This window comes from Tyto alba, unplaced genomic scaffold (assembly GCF_018691265.1).
Source record: "Tyto alba isolate M040663 unplaced genomic scaffold, T.alba_DEE_v4.0 Super-Scaffold_23, whole genome shotgun sequence".
Lineage (NCBI taxonomy): Eukaryota > Metazoa > Chordata > Aves > Strigiformes > Tytonidae > Tyto > Tyto alba.
The window spans coordinates 17144672-17154268 of NW_024881297.1; positions in this window are offsets into that span (position 1 = coordinate 17144672).

The window sequence follows — 9597 nt, forward strand, 5'->3', positions numbered from 1 at the left end:
GCCTCCCGGCCCGCTGACTGGGGCTGGCCTCGCCTCTGCCTATACCTGAGCCATCTGGGCTGCAGGTGGGTGAGTTGGTTTGTTGGTTGGTGGGTTGGTTTGGTGGGTTGGTTGGCTGCTGTCCAGCTCCCCGAGGAGCTCTGGGCCCTGGGAGCTGTGAGGGAGGTGAGGCCCCGGAGCGCTGTGCAGGTCTTGCCCGCCGTTGGTGCTTGCAGCTGGGGTGGTACTTTCTTCTTCTGCCCGTAGTTAACCCCGTTCTGTTGATGTGAGGGGAAAACTGTGCGGCTGCCCCGCGGGTCCCTGAGCGCTGCTCTCGGAAGCAGTGTCTTGCACAGATGGGATGCTGTGCTGTGTGTTACTTGCCCCAAGAGTAAAGTCCCCAGCACTAACCGGAGCCCCAGCCCTTGGCAGGACAGTGGCTTCTGCTCAGACCGTGCTTCCAAGGGAGGGGATTTCTTTCCAGGTTTGGGGCAGCAGGGAATCCTGGTGCCTCATCCTGGGGCTGGAGCAGGGGAGGGGTGGGACATGTGTGCTGGGTGAGAAGTTGTGTTGCTAACTTAAGGAGCTGCAGGAGTGAATAAGCAAACTGTAGCGTCATGGATGATAAAAGGAGCTTGGTGGGGTCTTCACAGAGGCTGTCCAGAGAAAAGACCCTCAACCCCCAAACTGCAGAGAAGGGAGGGGCAGCTGGAGACTGAGGTCTCAGGTGGGGTAAACAAGGGAGCCTGGAAGCATGTGGCAAGAGAAGACAGATCTAACTGCAGAATGGTTATAATGACCTAGTAGCAGACAAGGGGGGCTGAAGCTGTGTTAGCCACTTGTTAGACCACATCTGCAATACCGTACCAAGTTTTGAGCAGTATGAGAAAGCCACTGATAACTAGGAGCCCAGCAGGGGCTCCCTGAGATAACCAGGTAGTGGAGACACTTGCTTTGTGAGGAGAGACTGAGGGAATGACCTTCTTCAGCATGGGAAAGAGACAGAGTTGGGGCAACCTTCTAGTATGTACAAGGAGATTATTGAGGAGATGGAGTCAGACTCTTTACAGTGGCATAAGTGGGTATAAATTGAAATAAGCGTTTCAGACAGGGTTATAAGGAACAAATCTTTTATCCAGAGGACAATCAGGCAGCAGAAAAGGCTGCTCAGAGAGGCTGTGCAGTTTTTATCCTTGGGGGTTTTCAGGACTTGTCTGGATCAACCTGGTTAGACCTCAGAGCTGACCCTGCTTTGAATGGGAAGTTGGATTAGAGCCCTCCTGAGGTACCTTCTAACATGATTTTTCCTGTGATTCTTGTGTCTCCTGTTCTTGTAGAGTGATGCATTTTCATCACCATACCAAATTAAGAGGAAATAATAGTTTACTTTGAAGAAATTAAGTGGCAAGAATGGGGGATTGAAAATGTCTCATCATTTGGTTTGTTTATTAATGGAACCTGCCATTTTTCTTTTGAATCTTTGTGATTGCATTAGAGAGCTGGGGAAAAAAGTAAAAAGAAAATTTGATTTTGGTACGTAGCACATGTTCAAACAGCTTTTTATATGTGTCTTTTCCTAGATAGAATTTGTAGAAAATGGCTGACGTCCTCTCAATTCTTTTATGAATTAAGACTTTTATGAATTAAACAAAAAATAAATGCTATATTAGTTTATTTTGTGCTTTGTTATGTGTGGTGGCAGATAAAGGAAGCCTATTTAGGATAGGGTCAGTGTTCAGCATGCTTAGTTTTTTTGTAGTCATTTTGGTTTTTAAGATTCTCCCCTCAGTCTTAGCTATCATTATTTCTGCTACTTTGGCAGAAGAATGAGATGATTCAGCCCCCTTTTTGTTTAGTCAGACACATATGGGTATTTAATTTTCTGAAGAAGAAAGAGAAAGTACCAAGAATTAAGTACAGATGACAGATGTTTATGTGGCTAAACTTTCAGTTTGGTTTAAATAACATAGCAAGGAGTAGGAAAGAATGTAACCTTTTAAGCTTTGCTTTGTTTACAGATATGAAGAGAGAGAACAGTAAATAAGTTGGAGTTATAGTATGCCTTTTAAAAAATCACATGATATATCACCACCATATGGAAGCTTGTATGCCCTTTCCCATAAGGGTATGCCACTGAGAAGGGATTTATAGGCTGCTAGCTCATAATACAGTAATATTTATGATGGGTTACCAACTTTGCATGTAGCTGTTCCTAAAATTCCCTTTAGAACAGCACCCATGGCTAGCCAAGGGCGGCACCAGTCGTGCTGCTTGACAGTTGTTCAGCATCTCAGTCCTTAAGAAGGTACCCAGTTTGCTGAGCACAGGACTCCAGTTAGCACAGGATTAATTCAAATCCTGCAAGGGGTCTTAGTACTTCTGTGAAACATTTGTATATTTATTTCAGTGGTCTTTTCTGGGAAACGTGAATCATAAACGAATTCTCTGTATTGTAAGCACTAGAAGAAAACAAGGTGAGGTGGGACTGAATGAAGGGCTTGGCCATTAGATAGCGAACAGCATATAACTTCATGGCATATATTTGGAGTGTACTTTTGTAGAAAAAAATATGCTTTTTTGGTCTGCTGTAGCTTTTGATTTAAGATTCAAAATGTCAGTGCCCGCTAGCAGTGAGATAGAATATTTAGTGTCACCACATTTTGGGAACAACTAATTTTGACAAACTGGTCACTACTTATTTGCCAAGAAAGTTATTAGGACTTGGTTGAGGAGCCAAGAGCAAATCTATTCCTTTCATGACACAATGTCCAAATGATTTAGGTATTTTTACTTGTGTGTTAATGGTTAAGTCATGTCTTGAATTACAGGAAATGATGCTTTTGCTATCAAGCTTTCAAATTACCATTCTATTTCTTAGCTAACAAAATTATCTCTGATAAAGAACATGTGATGGTTTAAAGAAGAACCAAGGACAAGAATCTGAACTGCAACAGTTGAAACTCAAAACAAAATTGTAACAGTTTAAATAGTTGTTTGTACAATGCACGTATGTATAGTAAATCAGTTTTGTAAAATAAATGATAATAAATACTGTCCCAGTTTTCCTTGTGGTGTGGAATTTATATGAGCTAGTGATGTGGGATGTTTTCTTTCACTAGACATAATGTTACGGGATCCAAATTTTTTGGTTTTAAGATGTCTCCTATGTTGTTGGTTTTATGTTTATTTACTCTTTTAGGCCTCATTCTGCAACATACTTAGCTTTCTGCCTGTGATTAGACCAATTTCTACAAAACAGATATTAGTTGAAGCATGTGTGTAAGTATTTACAGTAAAGGTTCAGGTTTGAGCTTTGTTAAAGGGATTGATAAAAGGACAAAAACATAAGGTGAGTACATTATACAGCTAAGTCTAAACTGCAGGTTCTCCTTTTTTTAGCCACTTCCTGAGGTTGTTAGTACTTAATGGTATAGGTAAAACCTTGTTAGTGTGTAAACTTTTGTGGCTCTAATGCTTTAATATGCTTTGTAGACTGCTACATGAAGAATTTGATACAATCCTGGTTATTTATGTAGTAATTATTGTATATGAGTTACTTTTTATGCTTAAGTTAGAACAAGGCCAGCTTTAGAAATTATGAAATTGGTGGCTGAATTACATGCTTGGCCCAATCCTCCTATGTTATGTGCATTAAGATTTAGAGTAAGTTTTTATCTACATAGGGTTTAGTTAATGTACAACGTATCTAGATGTGTAGGTCAGGAAGCCAGGTTTACCAGAGGAGGCAATAGTTTGTGTGATAAAACTAGAAAAAGCAGACAAGTGTGAGAGGTCAGAATCTTCTCATCTCCACCTGAAAACTTTTCTGGTTCTCTGAGTTTGTCAATTGGTATTATAAAATACACATCTCTCTCTCCAGAACATGATTCTTAGCTTTCTAATGAGAAACAATTTCAACCTTAAAATAATCAGGCGAAATTTACATTGATCTTCTTTTATGATGGTGATAGTTTCTGTGACGGTGAAAAAGCTGAGTCAAGTTATGATCTCGGGTGTACAGGCACAATTCCCCTGAAGTAGAGAAATTTGTACCTGGCTACATTTGTCCTACCTTTTTGATAGGATATAAGATCTATCTTTTGATTTGCAATTTAACATTTTTTTTTTCCCATAGTTGTTAGTCTCATGGTTTTTCTTATCACACTTGTTCTACAGGCAAATATACATGGACAGACAATGAACATTCTTGCCTTTTAATTCCTTCTACATTTTAAGTTTGGTCATGATGTACTATGTGATGGTATTACTTGTAAGTGCTTGAGAAATCTCTTAGTGGTAATTGTTGGAAGTGGGAGAGGGAAAAGGGGAGACTTCCTTCTGAACTGCTTCAGAAGGAAAGTGGAGATAAAGATCGCTTCATTTGTAAATGGCAGAATAGCAGGGAAGAAGGACTTTGGTGCATATCAAGAAAGATCTATAGATGATCACTTGAGGTAGATGTGTATATGGAAGAAATGAAAAAAAATCATGTGTGTAATATTTTATATAGAGTAAGACAAATTAATCAGCAACAAAATAAGCTAGATGACTACCATTTTGTATACATACATTTCAAACCTATAACTCTTGATGAAGCCCTGTTGGCTTTATAAATAAAATTTTACAACATACTCAGTGGCATCAAGACAGAAGGCCAAGTGTGATGGCAGTGCAGTGAATTGCTTTATATGGCAGAAAATAAAGCTCTAGCTGTAGAGAGCGTTTTCAGAGAGCCATGCAAGAAGGAGCTACCTCATTTGTGATCTGATGAAAAAAGGATGATTATGTAGCTGTGTAGTTTTTGCTGAGCAAAACTATTTGACCTAACTTAAGCAGCTGTGAAGGAAGTCAGTATATTTGAGTGATCCAGAGTGCTGATTTAGCCATCAAGGGTAATTCCTGATAGCATATCTATTGCTAATAAATACTAACACTTGCCAACAAAGACTCAAAACACTATCATATAATTTTCTCCAATTAGGAAGAGCCTGTGAAAACTCAGGTAGAGGTACCTGTTCAAAGACTGGGTTTTATTAATGGCTATAGCATGTGACCATTCATGGAGATAGATTCATTTTAGCTTTCCTCTCAACAGGGTTGTGGGTTTCAGTCTCCGTGGCCTGCTGGGCAGGCTGTATAGCCCTTGGATGTGTGGCTTGGAAACAGTGCAGTGCAAATGAGCCTGTAAAGCTTCTTTGGGGTTCACATTAAAAATTCAGATGATTTTAATGTAGAGTCCAGTAACTAAAGAGTCTGAAGTCAATCACTTCAACATCACTAGAATGCTAATCTATTTTCTGTGTGCTGCTGAGAGATAAGGAACATTTCTTTTATGGAGTAAAAGGGGAAATCCTTTGGAAAAAGAAGGCATCCATTCAAAATTGATTTAAAAGAAAACAAAAGAACTGATTTGATTTTCCTTGAAACACCCCTCCACCTCAGTCTGCAACCTTGATTTCTTTTTAGACCTTGTTTTAAACAGATCTGATCTTCATTATACACAGTCCGTAAACAATTTTAACATTAGAACTTATTTCCTAGGCTCATTTTATGTAGGTAGTCATTCTCTAAAATACAAAACAACTGTGTGCTGTACAGTTCTAATAGAAATTGTAGGTGCTGATGGCTGGCCGCCATTTCTCCCTTGCCTAACAGTTTCTTTAAGGAGAAGCTTTCTGTGGTGCTACAAACAGCTTCATTAGACATCATCTTCTGACTGAGAACACCCTTGACCGCTGTGCATTCTTCAGATCATTGTGAAGAAAAGTTGGATATGGTGCCTTGGACTTACTGTGATTTTTAAAATTTTATTTTATTTTTGAACAGTGATGCCCTTGTTATCACAGGGTGAGGAGGATTAGTAATAATATACATCCTATAGATTGTGTATGTGAATTATAGTCACTCTCTGCAGTCTGACTTCAGAACTGTGACTGGAGCTGCTTGATGGAGCAGTCATTAGTGAGGCTAGGTCCCAGCTCTGGTGCCAGCTACTGAAATAGGGGAAATCCTTCTAAGTTCTGCACAGTGCTGCATTTGTGCTGCTGTGATGGTAGGGAAGGGTGTTAAACAGGGCCTGGCAGGCATTCCATTACCTAGCATACAGTGCAGCAGGACATTAGTTCCACCCCTCAACAGTGCTTGAAGGAAGTGTGTTCTTAGCCAGATTTTAAATTTAATAAAGATGGAGTTGGGTGTTTTCTAGCTATCAGGTTACAGTGAGCAATTACAATAGTGAACTCCTTAGTTTACAGAAAACAAAGAGTAAAATGATGAGAATATTTGATAGTTTCTAATACTTTCATTTGTTCTTTAGACATTTATGTTGATGATGCATATGAAAAAGACCCAAACAAATAGGTATTTTTTTCTTTTTTTAATCATGAAATCTAATTGTTAGAGGCTGGGACTCTAACATAAATTTAATAACAGAAGGGCTTCTGAGGTGGAAGATATTCTGGTCTTTTGCAGTGACACCCGTATGCTTCAAACTCTCTTAAACTGTAATGGCTAGATCACCATATTTTCCAGAGTTTTAGTAAAGTATTGAATTGTGAGTTGGATAGGAACTTCAGGGTGATTCTGAGGTACTAATTCTATGGTGTCTTAATATAGAAGTCTTGAAGACACTGGAGGGAATGAGGAGGAGCCTCAGCCCCCACCATTTTCTCATCTCCAGATGTGATGGGGATTTGGAGTATTGTTCTATTCTTCTAGGGTGGGAATATAGTAAGAAAAAATTTGGAAATCACTTGCATCTATTTGCAATGAGCCTATTTGTTTTTATTGTAAGTTTGTTTAGCTGTATTTTTCCAATGCTCTTGGGTAATTTCATTCTTATGGTGTGTAGGAATGGTTAGTTTCAAACAGCCTTGACAGCCAAGAGCGCATATTTTGTCATCCTTCCTGCCAGTCCATCGTATTTATAAGGTACTTGATACATGATGATATGAATAATACTTTCTTTCAGATTTTCAGTCTGTCTTGGATTTAACCTATAGTGTTCTTATTTTTATACAGTATAAGTAACCTCTGTTTTGGTAAGACAGGCAAACGTCTCACATTAATGCGTAGAGGTGTGGTTTTTTTTTTTCCTAAAATTTAAAATTCAATTTACATGGTGGAGTTTAGCTTGGGTTTAGATGCTAAATTTATGTGGGCTTATAAAGGCTTTTCTTTTATTTTAACTTCACAACTTGTCATCAGAGTCTGTCAGTCAAGTATATCTGTTTTGATTTCTCTGAAATGAGCCTTGTTTGAGTTTGGCAGTAGATTCAGTGAAGATGAGTTGGAAATTCTGGATTTGTCTGTTTGGAAGTCTGTGCTTCCATGAGATGGTAAATCTATTTCCAGGGCAGCCCTGTTTGTGTAGGTTTTCTTGTTTGTTTCTTTTTGTTTTTAAAAGCCACATTCACATGATACAATGCATCAGCTTTTCCAACAATTTTAAAGGGTAAACTCTTATCTTGAAGGAACTTTTGCTGGATCAAGTATCTTCAGCTACTCACAAGCAGCATAAAGAATGACCTGAATAATGTGATTTGTGGATTAATATAAATAGGATTATGCACTCATGTACTATGTGGGTTATTAGATACATAGAATTGCTAGCAATAGACCTTGGATCACTGTCTAAGTCATCCATGCTGAAAGCAGAGAAATGTCATACCAAGAAGGAAGTGCAATAGAAAGATTAAGTTTGTTTTGTGTTGTGATATTCCTCTCTGCTTTTACAGTTTTCAGGCTCGGCACACATCACCCAAGTAAAGCAACTAAATCCAAACTGAACATATTATGACCTGTTTCTTGGAGTTGTAGAAAGAATACCCAAAACTGGTTACGAAATGTCATACGAAGTGTGAAAAGTCACTAGAAAAAAATGAAACATTCAGTAGAATTCTGGACTTTGCCATTTGTAAGAAGTTCAGGAGAGGATGCTACAGTGGTTGCCAAACCAATTGCTTGGTTTATTCACCAGGGACAACTTAAGTTTGCTTTAGTCAAATCTACTGTAGTGTCACTACTGTCCTTCTTCATACAGCATGCTTCATGAGCTCTTACTGCTCTTCCTACAGAATACATTTATGATTTTAGCACATCTGCTATGTACTTCTCTAAGTTATCTCATTCATATACATTTGGACTTTCTCATTTGACTCTTAAACTGTTTCCTGTGTTTGCTGGGCTGTGATGAAAGGATGGCTTCTTTTTTTGAACCTGTGTTGGTGATGTATATTTCCAAAAATCATTCCTATCTTATTTTCTTTACTTCTTGAGGTTCTGTGCTGTGAAACTTTCCTTGGATATTTCCTGAATTTCCCTTCATGGGACCTGTTTGTGGCAAGGGGTATTTCCTGCCATGTGATGAATGTAACCAATAACTGAATATGCTTGGCCTTGCATCAGAGCAGCTCTCATCTCTCAGCTTTATTTAACAACACATGATGCTGATGGTGTGTGATCTAGTGCATTGTTTAAGTCTCATAACTTCACTTCCAAAAGGCCTCAGGCTATAGAATGCAGACTTTAGTGAACAGTTAATTACAGCACAGGAGAATGTCAGATAGGTAGAGATACTAGAATGTGTTTCAAAGCATGTATTTTGTTTGTGCATGACCTTAGAGTCTTTCTGAGTATGACTGCTGGATTTTCTTGTGGAGCTTAAACATCGTTGTGTGAAGAAACACTGGCTATGCTGCTTGTAGTATTACCTGACATCTTGCCTGCTGGAGGCCTGTTCAAATTCAGGGAATAGCTCCGTGAACAAGTCACTGACTGGTTAGCTTCAACATCAACTGTTCTCTACTGTGAACTGCATAAGAGATACTGTACCTCTCCTCCTTTGCAAGGTTTGCTCCTTTAAATGACTCTGAATTTTCCATGGGGTAAAAACATGTGTATGATCAATTTTCAATGAGGAGCTTATGTAGTAGCTTGCATGTATGTGTCTGTATCCCAAGTCTGTGAGTCTAACCCTCTTTCAGTTGAATCAAATTGCATAAATTTTTGAAGCAGTCTTTAGAGTTTAGATGCACATCATCTTTAGATGATTAGATGCAAAAATGGAGTCGGCAGTAAAATGGCTCAGAATTAAAACCATAATTTTTATGGGGCAGTAGCCTATTTGCCAAACAGTTCATTGACACAGCAATTGTTTTTAGTGAGTAGGACACATCCAATCAATATTAGTATCTGTACTTACATGTGCTGTATTCACAGTGATTAGTGATGTCACCAATAAGTAATGTGAATGACTAGTCATGGATTGTGTAAATGTATGGTTTTATTGTTTTAATTTCAAAGCTAATAAGATTATAGAATGTCCAAGAGTGATATGGTTCAAATGGCTTTAAGTACCACTGGAAATGTGAATGCTTTTTTAACTTATGGAAAATCAGATGCCTTCTGGAGTAAAAGCTTAACTAAAGTAAACTAGGTAAACACATGAAGCACCTCCAAAATTCTGAACATGTTGACTAAAGAGAACTAACAGACCTTCTACTAATGCAGGCAGTGCCTTTGACTTTGGTAAATTGCCAGCAAGTGTAAAGTTCTTAATTTCCGTTAGGATTTCTAGAATTCTCAGTGTGGCTTCATTCTTATTGCAGTTATTTTTCT